The following is a 17,047-nucleotide window of genomic DNA, read 5'->3' as shown; positions in this document are numbered from 1 at the left end:
CCTCCCTGATCAGCCAGTGATTTAATGCAAGGCTCAGATGTCTACCCTGCACAGAACAGTCAATGGAAAACCAATAAAGACAACTGCAAACAATCAAAACCACTTTGAGGTAAGAAAGGGACATTACAACAGACAAGGATTGCCCTGCCTCTCAAGAGAGAGAAAAGATTGTTTCATTATAACACAGAGTGAGGAGATGCACTCTGGATCTATACTGAAGAGACATCTTGTGGAGCAGGGCTGTTTTCCATGAAAGATTGGATCCTGGTTCCTGTGAAACCAGCCAGCTCTGCAACAGGTTGAACTGTGGGGAAAACCTACTTTATTACATAGTAAAGGTGACTATTAATAAGTGTAGGCCCTAGTTTGTGTTTTATGATTTTGTTTTGCATTGTAACCATTTGTTTCCATTGCTCTCTCTTTTTTCCAGTGGAATCTCTACCCTTTTTTAAACAAACCTTTTTTTGTTTCATTAGAAATGTTGTGTGTTATACAGGAATGGTGGTTTAAGGTAAAACTGGTAAACAAGGGAACACTGGCTACTCACAAAAATCCCAGAGCAGTGTCGGGGTCTGGGTATCACAGGGGAATGCTTTGAGAGGACTTGGGTGCATTTCTTGTTAGCCAGCAATGTAAAGGCAGGGCTGGCATAGCCCAAATGAGTGCTTGAAAGGCTGCTGGTGTTAGGAAGCTGACACCCAGGGTGTGTCTACACTGCAATTAAAACCCGACTGCTGGCCAGCTGACTCAGGCTTGTGAGGCTTGGGCCAAGGGACTGATTAATTGTGGTGTAGATGTTCAGCCTTGGGCTGAAGGAGAAAGGGTCCCAGAACTTGGGGTCTAGCCCAAGTCTGAATGTCTGCACCTCAATTAAACAGCCCCATGAGCTCAAGTCAGCTGACAGGGGCCAACTACAAGTGTTTCTTTGTAGTGTAGACCTACCCCCAGTTACCACAAGCAAGACTCTCTCACACTGGAGGCAGTGGGTAACAAGGTGAGTTACAGTCATGGGTTCCTCGAGAACCATCACAACACTGTGCTTGCTACGTGAGGTGCACTGAATAATAGTTATCTGGTTAATACTGAGATGGAAGGTTGCAGCCTCCAGACTGGTAGCCATTAGCACCTTGTCACAATCACTGTCACCCCAAAGAAGATTCATGCCGGGCCATTTGCTAGTCTTATTGATATCTCTGTCAAGAGAACGAAGCAGCCCAGCTGCGATTCCTCATGTATTGGCTGCATCATGCCCAAGTGCTTTGACCTTTTCAGTATTCTGCAATTAAGCCATTCCTGTTCCCTCTGGTTTGCAGATGCAGTAATCTCAAGAAGGCGAGGTGGTATGGCATCTGAAAACAGAAAGGCAATGTTGCACATTACCATAATTTACAGATCGCATAAGGCTCTGGCATGGTGATACACTTTATATGTTGACTATCAGTGCATGGGTGTTATACAGATAATAATAAATACATAAAACAAATACCACTGCTGCTGTTAATAACAAGAACAATAGCCATACAATGAATCTCTCAGTCAGTCTATTTTCTATTCCTATTGGGGTACTTATGCACTGCCTGCAGTTTCAGTTGAATAGTACATTCTTCTTCTATTGGTCTCCTAACTGTTGTGTTGTGTTGCTGTATGATGTTAAACAGCTGCTACATTCTTCCTCAGAAGTGGCTGCATTCTGTGGTGGGTGAAACAACTCTATAATATATCAACATTGTAAACTGCTTTGAAATCCTTCACGGTGGTAGGAGATATATAAATATAAGTTAGTAGTATTTATTATTATTATTACAACATTTTGTCTTCAGGCAGCCTTGCAAACTCTCAAACTGCTAATTTGTTTTGGAGTGAGATTACCTTTTGCCCTGTGCACCTGCACAGAGGACAGAGGGAGCATAAGGCACACCTTTGCTCACCTGCATGGACTATCCATGTCAAAGGTAGCACCCCATGGAGAGCAGCCTCCACAGGGCTGCTACTCACTCCCATGCAGTGGGGTCAAGAGTGGGTGGTCAAAGATGCACCCTGGAATCTGGCCCCACGACACCCCAGCTAGTGCAGCTGAGGCAGTGTGGAGATGAAGTGAAATGTCCCAGTATAGGGCTGTCACAGATTACATCTCCTTGGGAACCAGGGTCCCTATTGTGTTATTGGTAAGTACACAGGAGTGAACTATGGTAGAGAGGTGATGTGGCCTAGCTCACACAGTGGGTTAGTGACAGAGCCGAGACCAGAACCCAGGAATCTTGGTTTCCATTCATGTTCTCCTCCTTTCAAAGGAAAAATTCTATTTGCCTTAATTTCCTGCAACTGATGAACTTGTTTCCAATGCCTGCAACTCCTCTCATCTCAAGAAAGGAACTAATTAGCATTACAATATCTCTTCAAAGTTCCAAAGAGAATAAGGCATCCAGCACAATAAAGGTAGCATGGCTTGTAAATCTGCTCTTCGTCAGGACAGCAGGAGGTACCAGTCGTTAGTGGAAGGGATATGTGCGTGGGGAAGGAGTACTGGTTATGCTAGTGTTTGCTGCTGGAAGAATTTTGATGCAGCCATGCTCTGGGTGTCCCTAAACCTCTGACTGCTAGAAGCTAGGTCTGGGCAACAGGGAATGGATCATTCAATAAATTGCCCTTGTTCTATTCACTTGCTCTGAAGCATCTGGTATGGGCAGCTGGTGGAAGACAGGATACTGGGCTAGCTGAACCGTTGGTCTGACTCAGCATGGCCATTCTTATGTTCTTATGTACAATCCCTGTGTACTTTAGTGCAGTGTCTCAGGTGCAAGAAGCTTCACTAACTGCTGCAAAGGACGTGCCTGATTCAACACCATTGAAGACAATGGGAGTTTTGCCATTGATTTCAATGGAATGTAGATCAGGCCCTAAAGTTGCTTCTCCATTGAAGAATTTCCAGTACCATTAGTCCAGCATTGATGAAACTCCCCCATTAGTAGCAACAGTGGAAGGGCTAGTATAGACCAAATGCCAGCATCTTTCCGCCCATGTCATCTAAGAAAGTATAAATGTTTCACCTTGATGGCACATCTAGGTCGGAGTCCCCTAGTGCTAGGCATTATACAAACATATTCGAAAAGACAGTGCCTGAGGCAGCCTGGCAGGCAATCTTAAAGACAATACAGGAGGAAGAAATGGAGATGGAGGAGGACGTAACAATAACAATGAGAAACTTTGGCATAGATCAGCTGCGTGCACAATTTGTAGGTGTAATAAGTTGACCAGCAGCAGTATCCCCAACTTGCCACATGCCTAACCATTGTCAGATGGCAATGCACGGTAAGCATCGAGGAGGAGTGGGGCTTTGAGATGGGGCTGAATATTATCCAGATTCCTATCGACCACGAACATAAAAATCAAACCACAGTGTGGCTTTGGGTTGTCATTGGATAGATAAAATGTGATGAGCAAGGTTTTGCCAAACCCCAAAGCCACGCATGGACATCTAAAGCTAATCTCTGCCTAGGATAGATAGATAGATAGATAGATGATGCCTTTTTCATTCCTTAAACATACAGGCTGGCATCTGTGAGTGTGTTTAACCTTCTTTCCGAAAGCTTATTGCTGACATTAAACAAGAACCTAGATGATGCTCATCTCATACTTAACGGGGAGGCTTGAAAAGAAAGTGTGAGCCTGAAACGCAACTGTATTTTGCAATTGAGGGTGAGTGGGCAGGGGCAACTAGTTACTGAGCAACACACTGCTTGGGAAAGAGCCATTTGCGAACGCTGCACCTCTCTCTGATCTTCAGTCTGTTTACAGAGAAGTAATTGAAAGTAGAGATGTCTATCAGGCCAAGTGTAACATTCTGATCATGCTTTTCTGCCCTCTAAAAGTTGATAGAGTGATGGCAGGAGCGATAAAAGAGGACATCTGCAAGGTGTGAACCCTATCTGATTGGCGCAAGGAAGAGTTGTGGTGGGCAAGTTGTCAAGCTGGCATCCAGGCGTATGTTATTTTTACAGCTTGTGATTCATTTTGGTTTGTGAAACCTTTACAGATTTGCTCAGTCATATGTTTGAATAGAGTGGGATTGAGATTTGGCTGCATTCGAGGCTCTGCAGTGCTCAAAGGATGGCACTCGACAGAACTGTGATTTCTGCTCCTGACAGTGCCTGAGCCCCTGGACTTGCCCCGGGTGTCCCAGCATATGTTCTAATTTGTATATCTACACCTGCTGTTCTCTTAGTGCTGTAACAGGAAAGCTCTGTATTAGTTACTTTCATACCAAAACTGGTGCTGAGGGCATGTGTGATATTTTCACTCTTCAGACTAAGGGAGCCCAGAATCCGTAATCTGGCCAGACTTTTTGGAGAGTACAGCAGGTTTCCAAAGTTCAACCTATGATGATCATTCCTGCAAAAATTTGTGCTGACAAAACAGATTTAATACTGACATATTGAAAAATATATTGGAAAAAAAAAGCATGTTTCGGGGAGTCTAATTTCTCAAGTCCACACACACGGCTCCTTAGAAAAAGAGTCTTTCTTTGCATTCAGAATGATTTGCACTAAAAGCTGCTTTGCAAACCAATGGACACATGTTTTTCTTTTGAAGTAAAATGTCTGAGCAAATATATTTAGGGCCAGAGAAATTGAGCAATGGCTAGAACTAGTTGAAGACTTAGCCAGAGGCAGTGCTTGCCTAAGCCAGAATATTTTGGGGCACCCCGCCCACACACATACAATAGATACTAAAAAAGCGAATAAGGGGTCCTCTTGAGCTGCCTGGGGCCCTAAGCAATTGCTTAGTCTGCTTACGGCTCTGGCCATAGCACAAGTATTCCAATGCACAGTCCTGCCAATGCATCTCACTCTTGGCCTGCAGTGCCCTTCCATTTCTTTTTATTTCCTTCTTCCTCTTTGAAGCATAGACTTGTGCCTCTATCACATTTTTTGTTGGATTAATAATGTGGAAAGGAAAAAAAACAAAACAAAAAAATTCATTTGTGTGAACTTAGCAAATGTTTGAAACTGGGAGTCCAGAGGTGAAAGACTCTCACATATTTAACCTACTTGCAGGGGATATTTGGAAGAGAGGTGGAGGGCGGGGGTAGAATCTAATAAGCACTTACATTTGGAGCTTTAGACACCTCACTGTGTATCATCCTTATCTCCAAATTCATAAAGGTCACCATTAAACTTCTTGTTTGAAGGTGCTTTGGGGCCCCGCAATTGGAAATGATCCTGTTTTTATTCAAAGCTTTTCGAACATCAGCCACCATGAATATTTGGCCTGAACAGGAATCTCCTGGTAACCACAAATAAGGCAGAACCAAAGAGTTTGAATTCCTCAGACAGAGAGTCTTCATCTGTACCATTAAAATAACAATGGAAAATACCAACGACATCCACTCAGGTCTACACGCTCTTATTGCATATTAAATTATCAAAAGCAGAAGAGGGATCCATTATGATTTGACTGTACTTTTAAAAAGTTATCAAGCAATTGCTTTTATCTTTTGAGCTATGAAGAACTAAGAAGGACTCTTTTTGACTCTGGACCAAATTAGTCAATTTTTGTGTAGTGTTGGAAGTGCTTGAATTCTGATAAAGTACAAGTTGTTTGGGTGAGGCACACAACTCTGCCCCAGAAAAGCTTTTCCCACTCTCCAGTTGCCAGGGAGGTATATTTGATTGCTGAATTATGGTTTATTGGAAATTAGAGCTGGACCAAGTTAACACTAAGATCCAAACTTCTTACAACATTCTGTGGTGTTCATGTCTATGATTTTGGTTCTGGACTCTTTTCAGTGAAAAGTAGGTGAAAGGGTTAGATTTAAAAAATCCAGATGTTCTCTAAAGTGTCTGATTAAAATGTCCTTGGGATTTGATAAAATTCAGATACTCTCTCCACATACACAAATTTTAAAAAAACAACCAACCACCACTCAGCAATCTGACTGATCATTTTGACACTCCTCTACCTTCCAGGTGGAACTGGAAATGCCAGTGAGAATGAGAATCTCTCCATGTTCCTGGCTTAGACCAGGAGCAAGGAATATGAAATACCTCACTAGGAAGTCTGCTCTTATAAGATTTCCAGCCTAGTTTTGAAGACCCAATGTGACTAGATAATTCAGATAAGCTTTGGAGATGCATCTACACTGTGGGGTGACTATATAAAACCTGAATTTGCTCTTAGTGAAGCCAGTGGGATTTGGATTGAGTTCTAAAACTGCATAGTTCCCTCTTTCCCCCTGGTCCCCTACCAAAAAGGAACAAAATTAAAAAACCAAACAAACCTAGCTGCAGTTCCAGTTACCTGGCTTGGCTTACTGATGAGTTGCTGAAGTCTATGCATGGATTGCACAGCAGCTACCCCATGGTGGAAATTAAAAGTGGAGTAACAAAGCAGAGAATCAGGCACACTGAATGTTAATGGCATAAAAAAAGGCAGGAGTACATGTGACTTAAATTCGTCAGAATCAGAGACTGATTCATAACCACAGCCTCAGATACAAACACCCCCAGACTTAGCAGGAGTTTAGATCCAGATCTGAGCTTTGTGACTAGAAATGGGTTGAATCAGAACCCTGGATCCAAACAGCCCCTGCACTTGCGGGGGGGGGGGAGACTCTGGTCTGAATTTTGTGACTTTCTCTAATCAGAACCAATGTATCCATGGTACTGAGACAAAATAGTAGGCACCATCCCAGCAAGTTTGGTTTCCCTCTTGTTCGTATGGCTGGGGCTCTGGTGAGCTCGCCTTGGTGCATAGTAGGGTTGGTTGGTTTTTTTTTTTTTTTTTTTTTTTGGTCTTGTCATTTTGCAAACTGCCTTCGGCTGCATGGATCAATCTGTGAAATAAAATTCAAGGTGTGAGCAGCCAGCCACCTAACCTGCCCAATATTGATTTACCCCACACTGTCTGTGCCCCTGAATGATATTTATGCCAAATAGCATAAAGGAGATGCTGCTTCTTCAATACATCATGACATTCTGCAAAAAGAAACGGGGTGGGGGCTCCCAGAGTCAGAAAATAGAAGGCAGGTGTTAAAAGGCTTTCGCTGGTGTGGTGGGACCAGGTGGCAAGAGAACACTGTGGTTAAGAAAATACTCAACATTCCTCCTGAACAGAAGTGACTGTATAATTGCAATTAGGCTGAGCTGCAAAGGTCCCTGGATTTTTTTACTGAGGCAAAACTCCCACTGAAGTAAAACACTTGAGTTTGGTAGGAGTGAGGATCAGAGGATCAGGCTCAGGGTCACAGACCCTGGAACCTTGTGCTAGAGGAGAGAGAGCATTTGGAGTATGGGAAATAATTTTCAGAGATCGTTGTGATGGGGGAAGATCAGGCATAGAGAAAGAACCCACTCAAATCTCGCCTGAGGTTCAGAAACTTTCATTTGATTTTTCTACCTAATCTGACCTCTGACTTTTATCCCGCAAAGATATACACCCACAGGTTTAACGTTATGCACCTGAGAAGTCACTCCTACTAACTTCGTTAGTGGCTGCTCATGTGTGTAGGGTAAGTCTTGGCAGGATCCACCCTGATGTTTGTATTTACACCATGTCGTTCACCAGGGCCAGGATATCTAAGGTATGAAATTGAGGCGATCTTCCATTATTTCTTATTTACCCAACTACATCTAACATCAGCTTGTTCTATCTGGAAGTAGAAATGCCAAAGGCTATTCTTTTTTGAGATTCCCAGGACAGCCCTGAGGCTCAGCTGACGCTGAATATTCTCTTCCATCAGTCTTATGCTAGTAGAATAAGCAGATTGCATTTTATATTATTCTAATGCCATTTTTTGTTTGTTATAGTCTAATTCATTCAAATACATACATTGGTTTCCCCTTTGTTCACCTCTCTTTCTGGAAATATTCTAGCAAATTAGTTCACTGGCAGGAATAAGTGCATTTAAGCTAATATTACAGACCAGGCATAGAAGTGATTTTCAAATTCATCACCACGGGTATTCGTACTGGATAACTGTTTCTTAGTTTTCTAAACCAATCAGGCAATCAAAACATATGTGACCCAAGTTGCCAATCAAAATAGAATTAGAAAGACTTGCAATGAATTGCTCACAAATAAGATATAGGCCAAGTTGTATTTACCAGGCAGAAGTGTCAAATTACTCATTATGAATTATATACCAGCTCTAGGCAACGGGCAGCAGTATATGTAGGCAGCATATTCCATTGCCTTTCATTCTAGATCCTAGTACTGTTCCCACTAAGTCAACAGCAAAAATCCCACTGACTTCAGTATGGGGATGTTCCAGGCCTTTAACTTCTTGGGAGCAAACTGTATTTTGTTCATCAGACATTTTATTATTACACCACCATATTTCTAGATGCAACTGCAAATCTGGAAAAGATTTGGGGGTCATGTTGGATAATCAGCTGAACATGAGCTCCCACTGTGGCCCAAAAGAGAGAATGTGATCTTGGAATGCATAAAGAGAGGAATTTTGAGTAGTAGCAAAGAGGTTATTTATCACTGTATTTGGCACTGGTGCGACCACTGCTGGAATCCTGTGTCCAGTTCTGGTGCCACAATTCAAAACGGACGATGAGAAATTGGAGAGGGGTTAGAGAAGTGCCACGCGAATGATTAAAGGGTTAGAAAACTGCCTTATAGTGAAAGACTCAAGGAGCTCAATCTATTTAGCTTAACAAAGAGAAGGTTAAGGGGATTCAGCGGTGACTTGATTACAATCTATCAGTACCTACATGGGGAACAAATATTTAATAATAGGCTCTTCCATCTAGAAGAGAAAAGTATAACATGATCCAATGGCTGGAAGTTGAAGCTAGACAAATTCAGATTAGAAATAAGGCTTAAATTTTTAACAGTGAGAGTAATTAACATATCAGAATAATTTACATGGGGTTGTGGTGGATTCTCTATCAATGACAATTTTAAAATCAAGATTGGATGATTTTTCTAAAAAATCTGCTCTAGGAATTATTTTGGGGAAGTTCTATGGCCAGTGTTGTACAGGAGGTCAGACTAGATAATCCCAATGGTCCATTCTGGCCTTAGAATCTATGCATCTGTGAATCCTCTATGACCACTCACACTGAAATCACTTGCATCAATGAGACATCCAAGGGCATATCAAGAAGGGTCCCGCAGTTCTATGCCAGATTCTGTTCTATAACGTCATCAGTGATTTGGATAATGGTATAGAGAGTACACTTATAAAGTTTGCAGACAATACTAAACTGGCAGGGGTTGCAAGTGCTTAAGAGGATAGGATGAAAATTCAAAATGATCTGGACAAACTGGAGAAATGGTCCGAAGTAAATATGATGAAATTCAATAAGGACAAATGCAAAGTACTCCACTTAGGAAGGAACGATCAGTTGCACACATACAAAATGGCAAACGACTGCCTAGGAAGGAGTACTGCGGAAAGGGATCTGGGGGTCACAGTGGATCGCAAGCTAAATATGAGTCAACAGTTTAACACTGTTGCAAAAAAAAAAAAAGCAAATATAATTCTGGGCTGTAATAGCAGAGGTGTAGTAAGCAAGGCACGGAAAGTAATTCTTCCGCACTACTCCACGCTGATTAGGCCTCAACTGGAGTATTGTGTTCAGTTCTGGGGGCCACATTTCAGGGAGGATGTGGACAAATTGGAGAAAGTCCAGAAAAGAGCAACAAAAATGAGTAAAGGTCTAGAAAACAGGACCTGGGAGGGACGATTTAAAAAACTGAGTTTGTTCAGTCTAGAGAAGAGAAGACTGGGGTGGGGGAGTGGACATGATAACAGTTTCAAGTATGTGAAACGTTGTTACAAAGAGAAAAAATTGTTCTCTTTAATCTCTGAGGATAGGACAAGAAGCAATGGGCTTAAATTGTAGGAAAAAATTCCTAATCATCAGGATGGTTAAGCATTGGAATAAATTGCTTAAGGAGATTGTGGGAATCTCCATCATTGGAGATTTTTAAGAGCAGGTTAGACAAACACGTCTCAGGGATGTTGTAGATAATATTTAGTCCTGCTTTGAGAGCAGGGGAGTGAATGAGAAGACCTCTCAAGGTCCCTTCTAGTCCTACAGTTCTATGGGTCTATGCTTGCAAAGTAAAGTATTACTCAAGGTGAGTAAGGGCTCTTAATCAAATTGGGTGCAGCAGTAGCTGTTTCCTGGGTGCTGGGTGCATACTGCAGGCAGACTTGTGGGATGCAATAAATCAACTGGTGTATATACAATAGTGAAATGGTTCATTCATTCCTCTCCTTCCCATCCCAGCAAGTTCCATCTCTGCAGTGACAGAATTCTTCCACTGAGTACATGCATGTAGGGTTGTAATTTCCCTTCATGCTACACCAGCAAAGCCACCTGTGGATGGAAAACGCTGGAAGCCAGCCCAGCAATGAACCTATCATTGGATCCTATTGCCAGTTGTCTTTTCTTTTTGCCTGCTAATGGCTTGGGGATTCTGTAAAGCACTTTATCAATTTCCAGTGGAGCATATGCAGAAAAAAAGAAATCATTCCTTAAAACCATCAGGAGTCGATATACAGAATAACTCATATTGATGCAGCCATCCCAGTGAGGCCTCTAAGATTCCTGTCAATCACAAACCTGTCTGAAACATAAGCAAAGCCAAGGGCGAGTCTTAAAGGTTATTTTCAAATCTTTGGTTATTTTGCCAAGAACGTTTTCTGCACTGAAGGGAGTATGTGTACAGCATGTCAAGCAAGACCTTGTAACAGTTATCAACAGGGATTGCATCAGATGACATGATAAATCACTTCAAATAAGGGCAAGAGAAGCTGTCCAGGGGATTCAAACGTCAATCTAATTAGGCTTCTGGTAGCGCTGCTGACCTGAGCCGGTACTGCTAGATTAACAGGATTTTTGTCAACTGACGCAGGGTGGCTGATGTCTTGGATACCTCCATTCAGGCAACATTAAGTCACTCCCCCATCTGGTGGCTTTTGTGATTCCATTTGAACATGGCCTTGTGGGATTTCAGATTTGTTGAGGCTGCTGGGAGAATTAGCGAGGGTGCTGCTCTCAATGGGATGGGGATGAGACATGACAGAACAAGGAGCAATGGTCTCAAGTTGCAGTAGGAGAGGTCTAGGTTGGATATTAGGAAAAACAATTTCACTAGGAGGGTGGTGAAGCACTGGAATGGGTTACCTAGGGAGGTGGTGGAATCTCCTTCCTTAGAGGTTTTTAAGGCCCAGCTTGACAAAGCCCTGGCTGGGATGACTTAGTTGGGGTTAGTCCTGCTTTGAGCAGGGGGTTGGACTAGATGACCTTCTGAGGTCCCTTCCAATCCTAATCTTCTATGATTCTATGAGATACCACTTATGTGAATTTGTCCTGTAGATGGGGGGAAGATCAGGTGGCAATGTCTTTACAGCAACGGGAAGTTTGCATTTTTTTTCTGGTGACATACCAAGGCACATGACATTTTGTGTCCTGGCACCACATAATCGAAAAACGTTTCATTTGGTCCAAAGCAATGAACTGAAAAGTCAAAAACATTTTGTTTAGTGTCAATTTTTCAGTATAGCTAACAAACCAAAAAAAATCAATTATTCACACAACTCTACTGAATCCTGAAAGGTGCATTGCACCTTTGACAATTTGGCCTATTGAATTTGAATATTGAATTTCACTGTCGCCAATTTTCACAATTTTATCATGAGTCTGATGGTATTTACTGTTCTTCTTAGAGCCCCAGCTCCTGGAGATAACTGATTAGGTAGGAATCTCAGCTTTCATTTTAAAAATATAGGTTTTAGCCATCGTGGTTGCTGAGCAAAGCGTGAAATCATGACTAGAGAGAGTTCCCTAAAGACTCAAAAGTCAGAAAGTAAACAAAAAGAACCTCATAGTTATTATTTTTGATAATATCATGACCTTTTTAGTCAATCGCATGAGTTTTTGGTACCTGACCTGTGCTTTTCGAAAGTCTGGGGTTGGTAATACTGGAACTGTGTCACCTTCAGGCCTGATCCAGTGAAATACTAACAGGGATACCATACATCCAGGTTTTCCTGGGCACTACCTATTTTTTGGTCCTCCAGGCCAAATCCATCTGGGCAGATTTTTGAAATACAAACAAATGTCCATGATTTTGCGGCTGTGGGCTGGTCGCCCAGATCGGAAGGCAGCGCCACCACCAGCAGCGGGGCGGAAGTAAGGATGGCATCGTATGGTATCGCCACTGTTACTTCTGTGCTGCTCCTGGTAGCAGCGCAGCCCTCTGAGCTAAGCGGCTGGAGAACTGTGCTCCCCACCCCCGGCTCCCCTTCTCGCCAGCAGTGTCATAGAATCATGGAAGATTAGGGTTGGAAGGGACCTCAGGAGGTCATCTAGTCCAACCCCCTGCTCAAAGCAGGACCAACACCAACTAAATCATCCCAGCCAGGGCTTTGTCAAGCCTGACCTTAAAAACCTCTAAGGATGGAGATTCCCCCACCTCCCTAGGTAACCCATTCCAGTGCTTCACACCCTCCTAGTGAAATTGTTTTTCTTAATATCCAACCTAGACCTCCCCTGCTGCAACTTGAGACCATTGCTCCTTGTCCTATATTTAGAAACTTGAAATACGGTAACCCTAGATACTAACAGCTTTCAGAGTAACAGCCGTGTTAGTCTGTATTCACAAAAAGAAAAGGAGGACTTGTGGCACCTTAGAGACTAACCAATTTATTTGAGCATAAGCTTTCGTGAGCTACAGCTCAGCTCAGCTGTAGCTCACGAAAGCTCATGCTCAAATAAATTGGTTAGTCTCTAAGGTGCCACAAGTCCTCCGTTTCTTTTTCCTAGATACTAAGTACTTCTTGCAAGGAACCTGAGCACCCTCTATGGCTACCAAGAAGTTGGGGGAGGTTAGGATCTCGCAGGACGTGCTTTACAAGACTGAGTCCTTACTATGGTTCTTATGTCATACACACAAATTGAGCTGGTGATGCCACAAGCCAAATTCATCTTCACGTGAGATCTAAGCTGAGATTTCTACCCAGAGGTAAGAGACATATGGCACTAACCTTCCGCTCCACCTAAGCTTTTCTCAATTAGCTCTCCTTCACTTTCTCCTCTATCAAAAGCAGAGCAAAAGGGGCAGAACCACAGCAGATGCAGGTTGTTACAGCTCCTCTGGCTTCAATGGAGCTATGACAATTTACATCACCCGAGGATCTGTGTGTGTATGTGTGTGTGTGTGTAAATATATATATAAAATAGTTTAAGAGCAGGCACCCTAGAAGAATATAGTAGATCTGGAATCTTTATAAAAATGAGTCAGAAAGAAATGTCTGAAAGCATTAAATCTCCTTTGTCATTTCCCAGTTGATTGTCAACTCAGAAGGCAAGAAAACAGCCAACACTTTTCACAGCTGCTTTTGGAAACACAGCTGGCTCAGTCGTGTGATTTGTTAGGTCTGCTTGATTTCCTGGCAATCACTGAGGATCAATCAAAATGGTTTCCTTTTTAACATCTGTGGAGAAATGTTACTTTTCTGAAATTCAGCTTTGCAGAATTTTTGTCCCCTGGAAAAGCAGACATTAAAAATTTAAAAACCAAAATGGTCCTAATGTGAAGAGTGCCTCCTAAAAATAGCTGAGTAGCAGATCCATCTTGTCCTAGCTAACATGTTTATATTCTTTTTCAGCTGAGAGCATCACCATGTTCCAGGGCAATGGTCATATGAATAATGCCACTTCATAAACTAAACTTTTTATGTACTCACTGCAGATTTAACTCTCTGATTGCTTTTATCTCAACGTCCCTGCAGAATGTCTTTGTGTGTGCAGGCGAGCTTCTCACAGAACTATGCTATAAATGTATTTAATGGACTAAAGTAAGGGTACAAATAGGAAGCCCCTTATTCCTTATCATGAGTTTATACTTGTTTATGAGAGACCAGAGACTGGTGATGTTTTACCCCAGACAGATGTGAAGTGCTGTGTTTTAAACTACCCCTTAGTGCTGAGGAAAGGAAAACAACCCCTTAGTGGTTGATTAAAGATGGCGGGCAGACTACAAGCAAGTCGGTGCTATAGGTGGTATCAGCTTTACAAGGGTATACTGCCTACAGCGTGTGGGATTTGGGGAGTGAGGTGTGCTCTTTTCTGACTGGGGAACTGGTTACATTCCATTTAAATCCTGTGCTTCCCATGGAAAGAGGGCACGGTTATTATCCATATAAAGGTGTAGAGTCAGATAATGCTCTTATGTGACAAAGCCATGTCTAGTGAAGTTTGCATGCGAGTATCTGGGACTGGCACCAAACTGCTGACCTGGCATTTTGGTAATCATGCTGCTGCTTGGTCTCTGCCATGGTTTTGGTTTCCAATCATCATCTACAGAAGAGGCACCTATGTAATTACATCCAAGGCCAGGATGCAAAATGGCACCGCAAAGTCTCTAGTTGCAGTCGCACATTTACATTCCCTTGCAGGTGGGCCTTTAAGAGAGTCTAAACATTGCCAAAGCTGTAGTCCACATGCCTTACAATTTGCAAGGCCCCAGCCTGCACTGGGGATGGGAAGAGTGGAGGAATCAGACCATTAATATTCTCCTTCTCCGCTCCATTTGAGCATCAGTGGAAATTTGGCCATTAAGACCCTGTCCCACTCAGCGAAATGAGAAAAATAAAATCAGAGTACAATAAATATATCTATATCCAAAATGGATGTGCTGTGCACAGCTGTTAATTTAACATACTATCTCTCCCCAGAGAAGGATATAAATGGGACAGCTGTTTTTGGGCTGGCGAGCACAGACAATATCGTGCAAACTCCAGTAGGGGGCACCACAGATACAGCAGTATCATTGGGGCGTCACTGAATTCCCATAGCAGAGCAAGTGAGGGACATTTTCCGAAATACCCTTCACTGATGCCACAATTCCTCAAAGTGTGTGCTTAAAGTTAAGTACATGCTTAAATGCTTGGCTGAATCAGCCCTGAGCGAGCACACTGTACTGCTAAGGCAAGTCACAATGCATCACCAGAAATTTTGACCCACAGCCGCTACTTGTCAAGGTTCTCACTGATCTGTTGGAAAGAACTCAGGATCAAAACTCCATCAGTCAATCCCTCAACAGTTGCTGAAGGGCTAAGGGCTGTCTCACAAAGAGCAGGAAAAAGAGTCCCGGCAGTGCATAAAGGAGCTTTCCCAGACATGCTTGCTTTGTTGTGTATTTCTCCCAGCATGAGTTCATGTCTCTTAAATGTTCTTTATTCCTGCTAAACAAAAAACAAAAAGGAAAAGAAAAGATTGAAGAGGTACGTGTACTTCAGGTTCTTAAAGACGTGTATGTGCTTTTGTCCTTCACCAAATAAACTCCAGCAAATTCCTTCACAAGGATTGGGTCATCCTGAGATACAGAGCTAAAAACAACTTTCCTTTTTTAAAAAAAAAAAACAGGCTGCATAGATATATTTCCTGGGGTTGTGTAGGTGGATCAAGTTAGCCGTTTGCACACAGGTTGTTAGCTAACTGCTTACCCAAGCCTGAAGTTTCTCAAGTTAAAGGTAATAATAAGGTTGTTAATATAATAGTTTTGGGAAGCACTTAGCTCTGCTAATTGACAAGCAGGACTGTAAGAGCATGTTTATGAGAACAGCAGCTGTGATGTTCCTCCAACCAGTGTTTCTCTTTCAAATGCTTGTTTGAAGGTTTCTGCTCAGCCGCCACAGCCAGGAATCAATAATGCTTTTTGTCTTGACGCTTTTGCTGGTTCATTTCTCAAAAATAACAGGCCAGATTTATCCTGAGTGTGTCTACATTGATTTCAGTGGAGTTTGTCCAGGGGTGAATTTGGTTCAGTGTACTCAGAAATCCAGGGCCTGGGTGAGTCTCTCTGAATCTTTCTCCTAACATTGAACCTAACCCATGTTTTTCACATTTCTAAAGCTCTGTGGTATCTATCCTCTGCGTTCCCTCATTATGGCCAGGTGAAGTGATGCTTATCTGGTCCTTATCAGTGGGCTCACAACATTAGAGGTTCAACCAGCATCTCCTTCTCATACATTATATTTTGTCTGTTACTGAAAATGTATCGAGTTGCCACTGGCCAATAATGGCCAAACTAACATGAAACTTTCTCTTACTCGGGCTTTGATCTTTCTGTACATTATGAGATAAAAAGCCCTTTGCATGCTTAACTCACCTTGAAGCTAGTGACAGCTGAAGCTTTGGTTAGCCCCCTCCAATGTGAGAGAAATTTGGCTTCTATATTTTCTGAACCTGGGCTCTCTTGGCTGCCTAGGATCTGAAATCCCGAAAACATGTAGGGTTTCTGGGTCCCTGCACTGAAAACATCTTTGTTCAATCTAGCCTTTAGCTTAGAAACAGCTGCACTGTGTCATGCTGGGTGAAGTGCCTCCCTGGAGAGTGTGTGTGTGTGTGTGTGTGTGTGTACCCATGTGCAAGGCTCTCTTCCTAATGCAACTTGGACGAGGTTAGAAGGGAAACGGAAAAGCAAACTCAATCACATGAATCATCAGGTGAGAGAGACGAGAGTAAATGAAGGCGCATCATCAATCCTGCTGGCAATGTTATCTTTTCCTCCACCTGTGGACTCTTCATACATTTAGCACGGAATTGCCAAAAGTAGCAGTTTTTCTTTCAGGGGAAAAAAAACACCTGCAATTGCTGTGTGTGAGGGGGGGGTTTCAGAAATTTGGTTCAAGATCAAATTGATAGATTATAAAGCCAGAAAGGACCATAGTGATCATCGAGTCTGACCCTGGATGAATTGTTCTTGCCAATGAGGGCAGGATGTAGATGGCAAACAAATGACACGATTCTGCCATGCTTCAGTGCAGAGAAGAGATGCTGGCAAATTCTTGCCTCATCCTCACCTTCTTTGGGGCACTGTGTGCCCTGGGGGTCTATACAGGCCCTTGGATGCACTGAAAAAGGGGACAGCTCTGCCTGTCCATCCCCCTAACCACCTGCTATATGGCCTGTCACAATCTGGTCCTCAAACCCTAATAAAGATCAAGAATTGCCAGAATTAAGGTATCCGTGATATCATTATATTGGTCATCAATGCTGCATGTTTGGAGTATTTTCTA

This window comes from Lepidochelys olivacea (genome assembly GCF_965140295.1).
Source record: "Lepidochelys olivacea isolate rLepOli2 genome assembly, chromosome: 10".
NCBI lineage: Eukaryota > Metazoa > Chordata > Testudines > Cheloniidae > Lepidochelys > Lepidochelys olivacea.
Note: the sequence above shows the minus strand (reverse complement) of the source record.